Source organism: Myxocyprinus asiaticus, chromosome 44 (genome assembly GCF_019703515.2).
Source record: "Myxocyprinus asiaticus isolate MX2 ecotype Aquarium Trade chromosome 44, UBuf_Myxa_2, whole genome shotgun sequence".
Lineage (NCBI taxonomy): Eukaryota > Metazoa > Chordata > Actinopteri > Cypriniformes > Catostomidae > Myxocyprinus > Myxocyprinus asiaticus.
The window spans coordinates 23,855,103-23,874,368 of NC_059387.1; the positions used below are offsets into that span (position 1 = coordinate 23,855,103).

Below are 19,266 nucleotides of genomic sequence, written 5' to 3' on the forward strand. Positions count from 1 at the left end.
ACCTATATTGTACATGTAAGATAACCGAATATGGATTTTGGTATTCGAATATAGGCGCGTCAAACGGTTAACCAAATGTTCGTGCACATTCCTAATTCTAACAAATAAACAAAATGTATGTTAAAGGAAGAAAATTATTCATTGTTTTTACCACTAATAGACTAGTGACTCATGACTCAGTTGGTACTGACTGACTTTTTTCATCATCTTTTTGGAGGTTACTCTGATTTTTTTTTTTTTTTTAATGGGAACACATTACAGTTGTTGCATATTCAAACCAAGGCTGGTTTGACTGCAGTGTCCATACTTAGTAATAAATTCAGTCTTTAAAACAGATACTATAGGAAAACTGTATTATGTTTTTTTTATTATTATTATTTATTGTAGGATCAGTTGGCTCCTAGTACTTGTGACATTCCTTATCTGCACAGTCGAATTTGTTTTTTTGGTGTATTGCAAGAATCACAGGTCATGGCTGAATTCTGTGTTGAATACAGAGTTAAATGTTAAATTTACAACTTGTGTTTTCCCCTGTTGCACCTGGAGTGCTGCTTTCACAGGTGATGATACATAGTGTTTCCAAAAACACTGCTTGACAAAACCATGTGTTGTGCAATATTTAGTCTGGTACTTGCATCGCCTTTTGAACAAACCATGTTAAACACTGTTACCTTGTTGTTGGTTAACCTACAGTTTACTCTCTATGTCACCTCCCTGCTTGTTGTGATGTCTGCTGGACTGGTTTAATTTGTGTGTTTTCTTTTCTCATTTTAGTATTCAGAGAAAGCCCTGTACAACCAGCTGAGCTTCTACAGATACATCTTCGACTGGGAATATGCCATCAACAAAGTCCTGCCAGTGGAGGATAAATGTAAGAACATGCATTCACATCAACTTGGCCCATTACTAATTAACACAATGTGCTCACAAACATTATCGAATATAAACACTCGTCCAGCATGTATTTACAACTCGCACTCATTTTTACACATACACACCTCATAGCGGCTGGAGGCGGCCACGGTTAAGAATCCTCAACTCCTCGAGTCGACAGCCGTAATTCAGGCGACAGATTCAATCACGGAACAGTGTGGTGCGGAATGCAAAGCGGCCAATCAGTTGGAAGAAAGAGGGGAGTGAGAGAGAGAGAGAGCCTCCTCTCATCCTGTAGGCCCTCGGTAATAGCGCTGGCTATGTTGATTGAAAACAGTTTTTAGATTTTGGAAAATGATAGGGCGAGTAATTGGAGAGAAGGCTAAAGGATAGCCCTTCATAAATAATGGGACATGGAGCATATGTTTTCAGCAGGTCGTTGGAGGATCCAGACCGCTCACGGCCGCCGCTAGCGGAGCGATGGCTACTTACCCACAATACTTTTTGATTGATGTCATTTGATTAAAAAGGACCTCTTGGAATAGACTTGTACATTATTTATTTTTACATGTGTCGATGAGGTTCCGAGTCGAGCGCGAGAGCCGTAGATAAATATAATGTGTAATCAATAGATGACCACTCAGAACGTGGAGCAGGCTGAGGGGAGAGTGTATGGGGGGGGCCTAACATGATTATAGACTTGGCTTCTCTGTGGAATTTTATTTCTTTTTCCCCGACTGTTGTTTCTGCGAGTAATTGTGACCAATCTGCGGCATTTCTGTCAGCCACACTGCCCATCACTGCAGTCGGGGCTCTAATTCCTAAACGAGTGATTTTAACACTCTAGCCCTGATTTTCACTAGGTGGAATGAGAAGTGACATTCACTTTTCCTGTCCTCCCCCAATTTTCCTGGACCGTTGTTCTCAGAAACCATTTGTTTACAATTTTTTGGTTATATTTAGTAAAAGGCTGCATGATTATGTCTAAAGTCATAAATGTTGATTATTTTGCTTGATATTGTAATCACAGTTGTTCATTTTTATGCATAATTTTCAGCTGTCTGACATCTATCGAATCCAAAACAATTCCACCAAAGAAAGCTTTGGTTTTAAAGCCTCTTTTGGAGTGTCACTTAATGTTTCTTCAGCCATTCACAAAAAGAAGTGAAGCATAAAACAGTGTTTCAGAATGCTTAAAACTTAGGACTGGCTGTTATTACTGATAGACCTATAGGCAAATCTAAACAACTGACTTGCCAAATAAGTGCACAACGATCATGTCTGTGATTGGTTACAATGCTAAAGTGCTGCAAATAGGAAACTTAGATGCAATGGAAATAAACCTAAATGGAATGCTGTAATTGGCACTTTTAACAATTAGTTAATTGTGGCAGCCATAATCGCATTCTCGATTATTTTTCCAATTAATTGGATAGCCCTAATTTCGTATTTGATGCCAGATTAAGGCATATGCACTTCACAACAATTGTCTATGCTGTTTTATTAAAAAAATAAATTAACCCACTGTATATACACCGATCAGCCACAACATTAAAACTACCTGCCTAATATTGTGTAAGTCCCCCTCGTGCTGCCAAAATGGCACCAACCCATTTTACAGAAATACTCAAACCAGCCTGTCTGGCACCAACAATCATCCATGCGATTATCTAATCACCCAATCGTGTGGCTGCAGTGCATAAAATCATTCAGATATGGGTCAGGAGCTTCAGTTAATGTTCACATCAACAATCAGAATGGGGAAAAATATGATCTCAGTGATTTGGACCGTGGCATGATTGTTGGTGCCAGATGGGCTGGTTTGAGTATTTCTGTAACTGCTGATCTCCTGGGATTTTCACACACAACAGTCTCTAGAATTTCTTCCGAATGGTGCAAAAAACATTCAGTGAGCGTCAGTTCTGCGGATGGAAATGCCTTGTTGATGAGAGAGGTCAGCCTTGAATGGCCAGACTGGTTTGAATTGACAAAGTCTATGGCAACTCAGATAACCACTCTGTACAACTGTGGTGAGAAGAATAGCATCTCAGAATGCTATTCTGAGATGCTGGTTGGCGCTGTTTTGGCGGCACGAGGGGGACCTACACAATATTAGGCAGGTGGTTTTAATGTTGTGGCTGATCGGTGTACGTTCAGCTTTGCCATAGGCATGTGTGTGCATGCAATTGTGTATTGTGGGATTAGTGGAGGATATCACACCCTGAGCTTTGAAGTATAGCCTTGAGACAGTTATCTCCCCTCTCACTTTAATACTACACATTACTGTATTATAGACCCCCAGGTTTATAGGGGTCTAGGGGTGAAATTACAGGGCTGGATGGCTTGTACTTTCTTTACCTGGTCCAGTTCCTTATTTATACCCTGGGATGTAACTCTTCAATTTTAGGGGTTCTGAATATACCCGCTCAATGGACATTTGTGCCGTTACTGCAAATTGGAATTCACATGCCGTAGCTTTAGCTGCATCACGTTGTGAAAGCTATGTCACTAGTAGATGAAGTTATGCATGCATTTCTAACCCTAGAAATATCTGGGAAGTTTTACAAATGTGATTTCCAGGCCTGGAAACATCATGGAGATGTCTTAGGGGAATATTAATCTTTCTTAGTTGTGCACATTTCTAAAATATTTCAATTGATGGAAATAGATTTTTAGGTGGACAATTACTATAGAATACGTTTTAAATGTCCTTATCCTGTTACAAATGAATGGAAAAGTCATGGAAATTCATTGGTCTAACAGTATGGGAACCCTAAATGTTAGCCTTCCATGAATATGTAACTTGCTAGCCAAAAGGCTGAAAGAAGACAGAAATAGTTTAATTTCATTGCAGTATTCCGATTTCCCCCACCCCACCCCTTAATGCATTTGACTTAATCCAGTTTAAACCACTTTTAATGGTTTAGAGTTGTGTGTTCACCTAAAACTGATCTGTGACGAGCTAAAAAGCAGGTTGGTTACATTGGTCATGCCAGAGGTATATCGTTCTATTCTACGGTCAAAAGGAAAAATGTAAGATCCCAAACATAACATAAAAATAAAACACATGTGCTTGTCAAAGGTTTTTTTTTTTCTTTTTTTCTTCTTCTTCTTCTAGAAACCTGTTACACTGTACAACCAAAGTGTATTCTCTTCAATGAATTTGCAACAATTATCAGATTGCTACAAACAAAAGCAGAGGTTTGAGCTCTGGTCTGCTGCTGTTGACGCTGTTGTAAATGCTTGTGAGCGATAGTGGAATAAAGTACAGTTCAGAAAACTTTTAGCTGCCCTCTTCACACACACTCACACATACACACGCCTTCTCGTAATTTACCAACCACCTCCCCCTCACACCATAAGACATTTAGTGTCGTATCTGCCAGATTTTCTGTCCGTCTCTGATGACGGAGGAATTGCTTTTAAAGTGGGCATTATGCCAGACCCGCAGCACAATAGAAAAACCAATCTTCCCCCTATTCTCTCTACTCCGCTGTTATTGTGGAGCTTTAGATAACTGGAGATGTATGTTGCTGGTAGATAGAGCGAGAGAGAGATGTTTCTGTTGGACACTGGGGTTGGAGGTTAGAAGCCTCCAACTGACTTTGGTCGCTGGAAGCCTTTCGAACAATAAGAGAGGGTGAATGAACCTTTTGGCCAGTCTGGGAAGTTAAACTCAAAGAGGCATTTAAATTACTTGATTGATGTAGTTTGTTTGGAGGTGGTTGCAGTGTGTCATCTTGACCAGAGGTGGTACTGTGGTTCAGTTCTACCGGGATGTATTTCAGGGCTGTGATGGAGGCGGTGCATAGTGAATTCATCCCTCTGTTGCTTGATGGTGAAATTGCTGGTCAGTGCTTTATCCATTTGCAGTCTTTTCCTCACTAGATTACCTGATTCCTTCAGTGAGGAAAGACTGATGGAAATTGGCCTCCCAATCCCCCTCCGCACAAATACATACTCTCACAATCACACCCAGAGTACCGTAAAGGAAGGAAAATGCTTTCTTTCAAGTATATATATATATATATATATATATATATATATATATATCTCAAAGTGAATGGCCAGAGAATGCCAGTTTCTCTACCCGTCCACTCACCATTACCATACATGTCACTATACATTCACGCCACTGGATGCATTTGTGCCTTTGATAAGATTGGTGTCTGCTTCTCAAAAGAAGCCCAAGTCTTCTTACCTTAACAAAAAGTTTTTAGTTTTGTTAATTATGTAAAAGATGGATGCGGCAGCAGTTCTCCAGTTGTCGCAATGCTCCATTTCACTTGTAAATATTATTTCATTCTTGAGCTTCAATGATAATTAAATTGTCATAGAAAGATTGCATATAACTTTTGTTAAACATCCCATCATGATTTGATTTATAAACAAATTTGACTTAAAGACTGTTTTCCACCATTAACTAAACAAGATATACAAGCACCTAGGGCAGTGGTTCCCAAAGTTTTTAAACTGCGGAACTCCTTTATAGTGTTTTACACCCACGGCACCCCATCCACTGAATAAATAAACAAATATGCGATTGAAAACACTCCTTTGTTTAAAAAGTTTAATTTGATTTAAATAGCAACAAGTTAAATTAAAATAATGTAGCCGTCAAGTGTTTCTCCTAAACATTGCTTCAAGTTTTTAAAGTAATTATTCAAGAGCTAATAATAAAATAGAGTAATAAATAGTCAACAGTGCTTTTAAGTTGTTGTTTTTTTTTTTTTTTGTTGTTGTTGTTTTTTTATAGGAACAGCATCGATTAAAAAAAATTGTGATATAAAATATTAAAAAAGTAATTCAATAAAAAATAGAACAACTTGAATTTACTTTGTGATTATTAGATATACATTAATAAAGATTCAATACAGAGTTTGACTGAAAAGCAGACCTGTTATTGACATTTATTGGGCTTAAAGCTTCTGAAGTTATCCAGCCAAAGACAGTATGGAATTGAGTCAGTACTGGGTACTGCAGGTACTTTTAACAGTTTGGGAACTGACCTAGGCTCCACACCTGGCAATGGCAAGGGAATTGAGGGAATTTACCAACCATAAATAATTCTTACCATCCTTGAAACTATGCATTATGACATTGTTTCTGCCTTATTTTTATTAAAAAAATATAGTTTTCTCAAAAATAAAGATAATATATATATATATATATATATATATATATATATATATATATATATTTTTTTTTTTTTTTTAGTAAAGTACAGCTCAAGTATATATTATTTCCTTGCGTATTCCTCACTTATTGTGAAACTCGCTTTATTTTATTCAAGTCTGTCTCCAAAATTTTGTGAGAACTCAACAGTTCTGGAGGGATTGTTTTTTTCAGTTTTTTTTTTTCATTTTAATTGCTGATCACTTAGTTGAAGTCTGAATTTTACATACACTTTGGTTGAAGTAATTAAAACAAATTTTTTAACCACTCCACAGATTTAATATTAGCAAACAATAGTTTTGGCAAGTCGTTTAGGACATCTACTTTGTGCATGACACAAGTCATTTTTCCAACAATTGTTTACAGACAGATAGTTTCACTTTTAATTGACTAAATCAAAATTCCAGTGGGTCAGAAATTTACATACACTAAGTTAACTGTGCCTTTAAGCAGCTTGGAAAATTCCAGAAAATTATGTCAAGCCTTTAGACAATTAGCCAGTTAGCTTCTGATAGGAGGTGTACTGAATTGGAGGTCTACCTGTGGATGTATTTTAAGGCCTACCTTCAAACTCAGTGCCTCTTTGCTTGACATCATGGGGAAAAAAAAAAAAATCATCCTTGGGAGCACTTTCCAAATGCCTGAAGGTGCCACGTTCATCTGTACAAACAATAGTACGCAAGTATAAACACCATGGGACCACACAGCCATCATACCGCTCAGGAAGGAGCCACATTCTGTCTCCTAGAGATAAACGTAGTTTGGTGCGAAAAGTGCAGATCTATCCTAGAACAACAGCAAAGGACCTTGTGAAGATGCTGGAGGAAACAGGAAGACGAGTATCTATATCCACAGTAAAATGAGTCCTATATCGACATAACCTGAAATTCTGCTCAGCAAGGATGAAGCCACTGCTCCAAAACTGCCATAAAAAAGCCAGAATACAGTGCAAGTGCACATGGGGACAAAGATCTTACTTTTTGGAGAAATGTCCTCTGGTCTAATGAAACAAAAATTGAACTGTTTGGCCATAATGACCATCGTTACGTTTGGAGGAAAAAGGGTGAGGCATGCAAGCAACACCATCCCAACCGTGAAGCATGGTGGTGGCAGCATCATGTTGTGGGGGTGCTTTGCTGCAGGAGGGACTGGTGCACTTCACAAAATAGATGGTATCATGAGGAAGGAAAATGATGTGCATGTATTGAAGCAACATCTCAAGACATCAGCCAGGAAGTTAAAGCTCGGTTGCACATGGGTCTTCCAAATGGAAATGACCCCAAGCATACCTCCAAAGTTGTGGCAAAATGGCTTCAGGACAACAAAGTCAAGGTATTGGAGTGACCATCACAAAGCCCTGACCTCAATCAAATAGAAAATTTGTGGGCAGAACTGATAAAGCATGTGCGAGCAAGGAGGCCTACAAACCTGACTAGGGTTACACCAGTTCTGTCTGGAGAATGGACCAAATTCCAGTGTGTGTGAGTTAAAGCAGTGTTTCTCAACTGGTGGGTCGCGACCCAGAAGTGGGTCACAGGTCTATTCAGACTGGGTCGTGGACAGCAGGGAAAGAACAATGCCATGGTTCTCCCATTGAAAATATTTCGGCGGCCGCCCAAGTGATAGCCTATTTAGGACTGCCGAGGCAGGTTTAATGATAATCTCGCAATCAGCTAAAGGCTTCTCATCTGCACATTCGCACAAGTGTAATGGAACCAGCTTGCGATCATGATCTGCTCTTCTCTCTGGCGCGCACGTGCAACAACCGGGCTTCCCTCGATACTGCGGAGCACAGACCTCAAAACTGATGTGACCAATTTCAATTCTAGTGAGACTTTTCTAGTTTAAAGCGTTACGGAGGAAGTCAAGTCAAACCTCTCAAACAGTAGGCAGTCCTGACATGCCAAACAGCACTGAGGAGGAAAAGAGCAACACTGTGCTATGCGTTACATTTTTTTTTTCTTTTCATTATACATCACATTTACAAAATTGTTTCATGAATTTACATGAGTAAAATTGACTTATATTTTGACAATGTTAGTTTCATATGAAATAATCTAAAGGTAGAATCTATTAGACATCATTTTATATCAACAGGGCAGTTGTAGTTAAAGTTTAAAGATGTGTTTCAGCTAGTACTTATTTTTTCATAAATACTATAATTTGTTATTATTATTGCTATTATTTAAGACTAGCTACACTGACCTAACCATGGTAATTAGGAGCCTTTCCTCCTGTGTAATATGTGTGTTCTGTTTTAATTATGTTTGAAATTAGGAAACAAATGGGAAAATAATGGGCTCATATAAGTAAATATGCTCTTCGATTTTTAAAAGGGGGGAGAGAAAACTTCCTGTTGCTTTTGTTATTGACATCAACAACAAAAATGTCACTTGATGCATGTCCTTGAACTTGAAAACCATGAACAAAACTATGCAACATAAAATGAAATGCGACCCAGGATACATTAATTACAGGTTACGTTTTTACTATGGTGGGTCACCACTTGATTTCCAATGTACAATCTGGGTCATGAAGTAAAACCAGTTGAGAACCACTGAGTTAAAGGTACAGACAGGAGCAGTCTGGCTGCGCTGTCACGCACCTACAGTATATGTTAATTGTTAATAATCATAGGACATTACTTTAAAAGCTTACACAGCTGATGGTATTTTTAATTTAGTAGTTAATTTAACATGCTATGCTAACATGTAAACTAACATGCTTTAGTTATATAACATGTTATAGTTGCATGCTATTTTTTTATCATGTTTATAATTCAGTTTATTATAATTCTGTTAGCTTTCTTATTCTATTTATTTTATTTATTTTCAAAAGGGAAACTTTTTTTTTTTACACATACTTCCATAAAAAAATGGTTTCAAGTTTTAATTATAATAAAGCATTTGTTCATCCTTTAAGGGACATTGTAACTGATAATAATAATTGTGTAATACCGCGATACCGTGAAACCGTGATATTTTCTGAGACAGTTATCGTACCGTCAAATTCTCATACCGTTGCAACCCTAGGCAAGTGCTACAGGAAGCATGGAGTGAAATGTCACCTGAGTATCTGGACAAACTAACAGCTAGAATGCCAAGGATCTGCAAAGCTGTCATTGCTGCATGTGGAGGATTTTTTGATGATAACTCTTTGAAATAGTTTAAGTTCTGAAAAAAAAAAATCAAATCGTTATAGTAATTTTTAACGTTATTAATGTCCTGCCTATACATTGTGATCAATTGAATCCCACTTTGGTGAATTTAAGTACCAATTTCTTTCCATAAGAGCAAAATCTGTCCATTATTCCAAACTTTTGGCAGCCACAGTGTGCGTGTCTGCGTGTGTCTGCGTGTGTCTGCGTGTGTGTGCGTGTGTGTGTGTGTGTATATACAGGTGCATCTCAATAAATTAGAATGTCGTGGAAAAGTTCATTTATTTCAGTAATTCAACTCAAATTGTGAAACTCGTGTATTAAATAAATTCAGTGCACACAGACTGAAGTAGTTTAAGTCTTTGGTTCTTTTAATTGTGATGATTTTGGCTCACATTTAACAAAAACCCACCAATTCACTATCTCAAAAAATTAGAATACATCATAAGGCCAATAAAAAAAAACATTTTTAGTGAATTGTTGGCCTTCTGGAAAGTATGTTCATTTACTGTATATGTACTCAATACTTGGTAGGGGCTCCTTTTGCTTTAATTACTGCCTCAATTCGGCGTGGCATGGAGGTGATCAGTTTGTGGCACTGCTGAGGTGGTATGGAAGCCCAAGTTTCTTTGACAGTGGCCTTCAGCTCATCTGCATTTTTTGGTCTCTTGTTTCTCATTTTCCTCTTGACAATACCCCATAGATTCTCTATGGGGTTCAAGTCTGGTGAGTTTGCTGGCCAGTCAAGCACACCAACGCCATGGTCATTTAACCAACTTTTGGTGCTTTTGGCAGTGTGGGCAGGTGCAAAATCCTGCTGGAAAATGAAATCAGCATCTTTAAAAAGCTGGTCAGCAGAAGGAAGCATGAAGTGCTCCAAAATTTATTGGTAAATGGGTGCAGTGACTTTGGTTTTCAAAAAACACAATGGACTAACACCAGCAGATGACATTGCACCCCAAATCATCACAGACTGTGGAAACTTAACACTGGACTTCAAGCAACTTGGGCTATGAGCTTCTCCACCCTTCCTCCAGAGTCTAGGACTTTGGTTTCCAAATGAAATACAAAACTTGCTCTCATCTGAAAAGAGGACTTTGGACCACTGGGCAACAGTCCAGTTCTTCTTCTCCTTAGCCCAGTTAAGACGCCTCTGACGTTGTCTGTGGTTCAGGAGTGGCATAACGAGGAATACGACAACTGCAGCCAAATTCCTTGACACGTCTGTGTGTGGTGGCTCTTGATGCCTTGACCCCAGCCTCAGTCCATTCCTTGTGAAGTTCACCCAAATTCTTGAATCGATTTTGCTTGACAATCCTCATAAGGCTGCGGTTCTCTCGGTTGGTTGTGCATCTTTTTCTTCCACACTTTTTCCTTCCACTCAACTTTCTGTTAACATGCTTGGATACAGCACTCTGTGAACAGCCAGCTTCTTTGGCAATGAATGTTTGTGGCTTACCCTCCTTGTGAAGGGTGTCAATGATTGTCTTCTGGACAACTGTCAGATCAGCAGTCTTCCCCATGATTGTGTAGCCTAGTGAACCAAACTGAGAGACCATTTTGAAGGCTCAGGAAACCTTTGCAGGTGTTTTGAGTTGATTAGCTGATTGGCATGTCACCATATTCTAATTTGTTGAGATTGTGAATTGGTGGGTTTTTGTTAAATGTGAGCCAAAATCATCACAATTAAAAGAACCAAAGACTTAAACTACTTCAGTCTGTGTGCATTGAATTTATTTAATACACGAGTTTCACAATTTGAGTTGAATTACTGAAATAAATGAACTTTTCCATGACATTCTAATTTATTGAGATGCACCTGTATATATATATATATATATATATATATATATGTATGTATGTACAAATACAAATCTGTTATATACAGATGCAAGGGAATGTATGGTAGAAGAGGTAGGATATGCTGGATGAATATAAATAGACTAAGCTGTGTATTGCACATCATTATTGCTCAATGGTGCAGTTATTAACTGATCATGAGATGGATAGCCTGAGGGCAAAAAACTGTACCTGACGGTTCTGGTGCTCTGTAGCACCGTCCAGAAGGCAACAGTTCAAAAAGGAAGTGGGCTGGCTGAGTGGGGTCCAGAGTGATTTTTCCAGTCCTTTTCCTCAATCTGGAAGTGTACAGTTCTTGAAGGGAGGGCAGGGGGCAACTAGTAATCCTCTCAGCAGTCTGACCTGTGCTTTGTAGTCTTCTGATGTCCGATTTCATAGCTGAACCAAACCAGACAGTTATTGAAGTGCAGAGGACATACTCAGTGACTGCTGAGTAGAACTGTATCAGCAGTGCCTGTGGCAGGTTGAACTTCATCAGCTGGTGAAGGAATTACAACTTCTGCTGGGCCTTTTTCACAATGGAGTCAATGTGGGTGTTCCACTTCAGTTCCTGTGAGATGGTAGTGCCCAGGAACCTGAATGACTCCACTGCTGCCACAGTACTGTTTAGAATGGTGAGCGGGGTCAATGTTGGGGTGTTCCTCCAAATGTCCACTATCATCTCCACTGTTTTGAGCGTGTTCAGCTCCAGGTTGAGCTAAAGTGCAGGTTGAGTAGCAGGAGGGGTGTTGCAGGAGGTGTTGATGTTTGTGTGAACTGAAGGTCAGAGCGGGTGTGAGACTGGGCCTTTCAAATCTACAGTAGAACACATTCAAGTCGTCAGCCAGTTGTTGGTTCCCTACAGTGTTGGGGGAAGGTTTCTTGGAAGTTAGTAATGTCTTTCAGGCCACTCCACACTGATGCAGGGTCATTAGCTGAAAACTAGTTTTTCAGCTTATCAGAATAGCTTATTTTAGCCACTCTTTCCTTATTCAGTGTGTTCCTGGCCTGATTGTACAAGATTTTATCTCCACTTCTGTAAGCATCCTCTTTGGCCTGACGAAGCTGCCTGAGTTCTGCTGTAAACCATGGTTTGTCATTGCTGTATGTTAAATAAGTCCTAGTAGGAATGCACTTATCCTCACAGAAACTGAGATATTATGTCACAGCATCTGTGAGCTCATCAAGATTGGTATCTCCAGCCTCAAATACACTCCAATCAGTGCAGTCAAAGCAGGCTTGTAGTTCCAGCTCTGCTTCATTGGTCCATCTTTTTTACAGTCTTTACTAGAGGTTTAGCTGATTTTAGTTTCTGCCTGTAGGTTGGAAGAAGATGAACCAGACAGTGATCAGGGAGTCCCAAAGCTGCTCTAGGGACAGAGCGATATGCATCCTTTATTGTTGTGTAGCAATGGTCCAGTGTATGTAGCAATGACCTGTCTCTGGTGGGGCATGTAATGTGCTGTCTGTATTTGGCAGTTCACGGGTGAGGTTAGCTTTATTAAAATCTCCCAGAATAATAATAGAATACGGGTATTGTTGTTCCATGTCTGTGATGTGATCAGCCAGCTGTTGCAGCGCTGTGTTCACGCATGCTTGTGGAGGAATATAAACACTCCCCCGCGGCGAGTAGAAAGGCTTACAGTTGATGAAGAGCGCTTCCAAATTAGGAAAGCACATCTTCTTTAATGTTGTTACATCTGTACACCAACTTTCATTGATGTAAAAGCATGTTCCACCGCCTCTCATTTTCCCCGTTAACTCCGCAATGCGATCTGCTCTGAACAGCTGAAAACCCGGCAGATGTAACGCGCTGTCCGGAATGGCTTCACTCAGCCAGGTTTTTGTGAAGTGCAAGGCACCAGAGTTTGAAAAGTCCTTGTTTGTATGGGTGAGGAGATGTTGTTCATCCATTTTGTTAGGAAGAGAGCGGAGATTCGCTAGATGAATACTCGGCAGCGCTGTTCGACCGGCGCGCCGGCTCGTTTCCCTCACCTGCATCTCATAGCGCGTTTAAACAACACAGCTGCACCTCCGACTAAAATGTCCAGCAAAACGTCCGAATAGTCAAAAACCAGGAAAGGATTGTCTGGTATGTGCTGCCAAATGTTTAGCAGTTCTTCCCTGGTAAAACTGATTGGAAAAAAATTACTAAACACAGGACAAACAAACAAAAACAAAAGAATTGGAGAGTTCCACACCGAGGCAGCCATTGTGGCACCATCTGTATCGATCCTATGTATAATAAAACAGCTTTTATAAAATTACTAATATGTCTGGACTCTGGAGTCTCCATTTCATGTGAGTGGTCATTATTTTATACTGTACATATGTTTAAAAATTACAATTAATTTATTTCTAAGGAAACTTTTAAAATGAAGTAAAAGAGTGCACCTTTAACCTCAAGGTAACACATTAACTCTATTATGCCAATATATCTAGCTTGGTTTTCGCCACGAAAATAGCCATGAAACAAATAAACAACACATTCACTCTGGCAGCCCTAGTTTGAAAGTGTATTTCCTGTGTGCCCACTTCTAGTTTGAGAGTGTAGACTGCTGAACATCCACTCATGCACATGGGTTATTCTACCTTAACGTAGGTCTCCAGACCCACTGAAGTCTCTGCCCTCCTGACAGTGAAAAGAAAGGTCTTTGCTGCCAAGCACCCATTAAACTCCCATCCTCCTGTCCAACTACCTTCACGTATTCAGTGTTCTCAGTGGCTCTGAAAGCAGATTATATCGCACACGTACATTGTGTCTGGACACAGTATGCGTGGGGTGCTTTTTCTTTGTGTATATCTGCATGCGAGAAGTATGAGAAATGAGAGGCATTTAGATGCAGACTCGGAGTCTGATCTACATGTAAACCACAGTCCTCCGCCTGATTGCAGCTACTGAGTTAAATGTGGAGGCAATTTCATACACGGCAGGAGTCCTTCCATAATAAAACAGTTTTTTTTTTCTCCAGTTTTGAAAAATTAGATATCCCATATCAATGACTTCTAAATCATGTTGAACTCTGATTTCATTCTTTTCGTGAAGAGCAATTCATAACGTCATTTAGACAAGCTCTTTGCTCCCTGTTTTACATTTCCTTCTCTCTCTTTCTCTCACTCTGCCATTCCTTCTCCACATCTCTCGCTCCTCGCCGTCACTCTCGGTGTCTCTTGATCTTTCTAATTCACTCTCCCTCTCTGCCTTGTCTCCTCTTAAGTGTGGGCATGTGATTATGTTGAGGCAGTAATGTAATTTCACTGCATTGATAAAATAGAAATTGTCCTTTATCTGTGTGCTGATAGTGCTCAATTTGCAGGCGAGCTCCTCAGCAACCTCTTCAGGGCACGATGCGCGTGCCCTCCCCCACCCCTCCTCCCCCACGCTCTGCCTGCCTTGAGCTGCTGGAAATCTGCGGGTGCGATTGTCAAATCAATTATTCATTCTGTGCAATTACACTTGCACAAAGAACTTTTCTCTGCTCAGAATGATGATTAAATTAAAAGCTATTCCAGCTGCCTGATAACATCTAATAGAATATTCATAAGCAGCCCAAATGGAATGTATGATCCCCATTAACTTCATCATGCTCACTTAATTACATGCTTGTTATTGTATTTACACCTTGTTAGAGCGCATGGAAGTTGATACACTCTCTCTGTTTCTGGACTAGCTTAGCCGTTCTCTGTCACAGTGCTGTCGTACACACCTATTTTATCCTCTTTTGCTCTCTGCTCATTTTTTTCTTCTATCTCTTTCCCTCACTATCTCTTCACATCTTTTTCTCCTTAAAAATGCTGTTTATTGTAAATGTAACTCCTGCCGGGCTGGGAGGGAATGTGAGGTCGCGGACAACCTCTGTGGCATTTAGGTTTCTTTTATACATTCTGCACACAGTGATTGAGGGAAAAGAATGAAAAAGAGGAGAAGAAAAAGAGGGAAGAGAAAAAAAATTCTCCCACCTTTCAAAAATGATGACATGATTGCTTTCCCTTGATCATGCATCATCATCAACACCCCCCCCCCACACACACCTTCTTTCCTCAGGTAAATAGCCCCCGTCTCCCTATTCCGTGTGCTAGCATTCTGTTTTCTTTCACCATCTCTTTCTTCTTCGGTTGGTAGAATGTGTGCGATAATGGTAGCCACTGCTGCAGATGGTGTGTTTGGAATACTATGTGTCTGTACTGTGTCTGACCTTTCTTCCCCATGGGGTGACTCTCTGACTCTGTTTCTACTACAACTGCTAATGGTGACAGACTGTGATTGAATCCCAGACCACCAATTGGGTGCTCAGAAACATTAAGGAGCACAAATTCAGTCATCTTTCATGCTTGAGTGTCTGTTGCTGTGCTTAAGTCTTTTGGATAAGGGACAATGATGATGCCAATACAAGCGTGAACACATTTCGAACTAATAAATGGTAGAGGATCATATACATTTTATATTCCTATCTTTGCACACAAGCTACTTTTTACCTGGCTATTTACATACTCTTGAAATGTTTTTTTTTTTTTTTTTTAAATGGAAATAAATATGTTCTCTCTTTTTGAAGCAGGCCCTTTTGCAAAGAGTTGCTTTTAACAAAAGTCTTTGGTTAAAGGCCTTTGATTCAGCCTGTAATTCTCTTTCAGTCCTACTAGCTTGCCAGTGACTCCTCTATCGTCTCTATGGTATTGAAGGCCCTCCTGATGGGATAAATGACCTTGCATATCGACCCGATTGCATGACCCCATGGCCCCCTGGCAGAAGAGTCTATTTAGCTTCTGCAGACACCTAGCCCTTTTCGCCACTGCTCTACCCTCAAACTGTCTGGATTGCTGGTTCCTTATCGATTCTCAAAGACTTTCACTTGAAATGATACTTGATAGAGCTCTCCAAGCACATGTCCGTGAGCATAGTTCGATATTATGACTGATATTTTTCTTTCTGATTATTTTTGCCTATTTATGGCTCCACACAAGCCCTGCCTGTTGCAAACTCATATGTTTGCAGTTGCACGAAGGTGGCGATAAATAAACGTGATTAAAGGAATATTCTGGGTTTAATACAAGTTAATCTCAATCAACAGCATTTGTGGCATAATGTTGATTACCACAAATTTATTTCGACTTGTCCCTCCTTTTCTTTACATAAAGCGAAAATCTGGGTCACATTTAGGCACTTACAATCGAAGTGAATGGGGCCAATCCATAAACGTCAAAATACTCACTGTTTCAAAAGTATAGCCACAAGACACATACAATATGCATGTTAACATGACTTACACGTGAAGAAAAAAATCGCTTTTTATCAAATTATAAGCTTCATATTTCTGCCTTTTAAAGCCTCCAAAATCAGCCCCATTCACTTCCATTTTAAGTGCTAATCTTGATTTTTTTTTTTGTTTTTTTTTGTTTTTTTTTTTTTTTTGAGAATAGGGCTGACAAGTCAAAATAAATTTTTGTGGTAATGAATATTATGCCACAAATGCTGTCGATTGAGCTTAACTTGTATTAAACCTGGAATAATTAAATATGTTTGCAACCGAACTGAGTATGTGTACAGTTTCATTATATGATATTTTTAGTTATTTTATGGCATAGTCTGATGATGTTAACGCATTATCCTTTCCTCTCCTCAGTGAGATTCAAGTGTGGCTGGAAAGGAGAAAAGGAAGTGTACAAAATGCCGAAGGAAGTAATAGACAATGTCCTTGCCAGCAGTGGATACTCTGAAGCTAACCTTGCCAAACTTTTCCAGGCCTTTACGTCACTCAATAATGACCGACTGTCCCAGAGTGAAACTTGGTGGTCAGGTGTGGCATAAAATTTGTCACAGCAAAGGTGCTTTTGTCTTCAAGGTTCTGCCCACAACGGAAACTTTAAAATGTTGTGCAGCTCATGTTTTCTCTCTGGCTCAATTATTTCCATCTTTTAAATTCAGTCTGATGTAAATACACTGTGTGATTTTGTAATTTATGCTGTTTTATGGTCCTTTCTTTCTTTACAATTGTAATCTGTGATATTGTTTTTGCATCTGACAGATTGGGCATGAATTAAGGTCAAAGGAGATGAGCTAACAGTCAATCTGCATGTAATCACAGAACCTTTCCATGTTGGAGCACCTGTCTCTCACTCTAATCTGTGTTCTTGTGTCCCATCCTATTTAGCCTTTGTCCAGGTCTAATTGATGATGAATCTGTGGTAAAATGGCCATGATAAGGGGCTAAAGACACTCAACACAACCCAGCACCCATTCCGCCAGTAGCACCCCACACAGGGCTCAGATAACAATCAGGGGTAATGACAGGCAAGTTCATGGGGAGCTTGTAGAGGTTTGAAGGGGTCTTAGTTCAGTAATGACTTCTCTACTACCCCCTTCATCTTTAACAGCACGGCAATTAGCCAGTGATACAGAGGGAGCCAGTGATTTGTGTAGTTTTGAACGATTGAACTCTTGAAATCCTCTCAACTGGTATGTTGTGAATTTATAAGATGGATCACATTTTTTGTGTCCCTGCCTAACACTTGGTTTAGGCAGGACACTGGTTTAGGCGAGATGTTTTTCCAGTAACATCTCGCAAATGTTTACCCTTGTCAGATTTCTTGTTTCATGTTCTCCCTTGTGTTTTTTGTTCAATGTTCATTAATTGCATTTTGATATTGAAACATCAATAAAAGGATTTCATAAGACAATTGAATTTTTTCCCATTTTTTCCATTGATTATATTATTTAGCATGTTGAAGGGAGAGATGGCATTTACACATTTGAAGAGGGCAAGTTAACTTCTTCAAATGGATGGCTCCATTTTCAAGACCTGGAGAATGGAAAGCCAAGAGTGTGTGAAAGCGAGGAGATTAGTCCACTTAAATCGAGTCTGTTTTAAGAATGTGGTGCTCCACTCACTCATTCCATGTGTTTATAATGACAGTTAGATGATGTCTTAAACCATTTCATCAGATGTCAATTTCCATAAATGCTGTGCTTGAAAAAATCGCCTTAAACGGCTACGACTAATGGCACCAACCTTGGAGAGTGCAGCAACACTTAAGAGGTACTTTCTGTCCACAGTGTGACAGACAGCATTTTGTGCTTTGTGGGCCTTTCCTGCTAATGTATTAAAAATATATAGGCCTATATATAATTTGTATTAACATCTATTCATAGCTTGGTATGATACTTAACTGATGCAGGTAGTTTCTTAATGTTCTATTGTTGTACTGTTACCAGATTAAGTCATTGCTTGATCTGGGGCTTTCAACTGGACATTCCTTTAATCGTGAACGCGCATTCTCGTGCTCGCGAAGGCTGTTTTCAAACTGGGCCACTCAATGCCGACAAGGCTTTGCATTAATTTACCCCACTAAGCTAATAAGAATGATTCGTTTTTGTTATGCTAAGCTTTATTGCCTGTCTTTTTGACCAGAATGGTGGTGTTGAGCAAAGCGGTGGACAAGGTTCTCTTTGATGAGAGAATTAGTGCCCTATTCTTTCTCTATTATTCATGGCATCGCGGAATATGTAAGTACCCGTGGGTGTCAAAAGGAAAGCCGGCCCTATTGCAAAGTGCTCCTCTTGTTTCTCTGAATAGCAGGCTATGAGATGATAAACCGCTTAATACACTGGACTAATTGGATGAGGGTAAAAGAGACGAAAGAATTAAAGCACACCAAAAGGGGACAGGGTTCCAGTGGCCCGCCATTCAGTCCCTTTTCACCGTGATTTCTTACTCTGCTGCTCCAATGGGAGACGAGAGGCTCATCAAAGCGCCTTTAGAGCTTTCGCCTTTACCCCCGGTGTCTCGAGTTGCTTCGGGATGGAAAAGTGTGATTATATTCGGTCGTGGTTGAAGCGCAGTTCTAAAATCACAGGGCATAGACCCTATTCATAGTAGCGCCATTTTTTATTTTTGGCGGAAAGAAAACGAGGCTGTGAGGAATAGACTACTTCTCTTCAACGGTCGACGTCCACTGTATAAAGCTTTGTAAAGGTCACAGAGCACCAAAACATTTCATTTTCACAGTTCGTGTCTTCTGGAGTTTTTGTCCGCTGAACGATCAAAAACTATTTAAATTAATATTCCGACTTCATAATGTTGTTTATCACAAAAATTAAGTTCGACTTAGAATTAAGTCCTTTTTATTTTTTTTATTTTTTTATTATTTTTTTTTAAGAAAAAGTACAAATCTTGGTTGAAACTTAAAATGGAAGTGAATGGGGCCAATCCGTAAATGATAAAATA

At 39.5% G+C, this 19,266-nt stretch overlaps 1 pseudogene; it reads left to right on the top strand.

Moving 5' to 3' along the window:
• The window catches only part of LOC127434521 (DNA polymerase alpha catalytic subunit-like), a 101,649-nt pseudogene extending 83,942 nt beyond the window's left edge, over nucleotides 1–17,707 (top strand).
• Nucleotides 17,708–19,266: the final 1,559 nt, after the last annotated feature.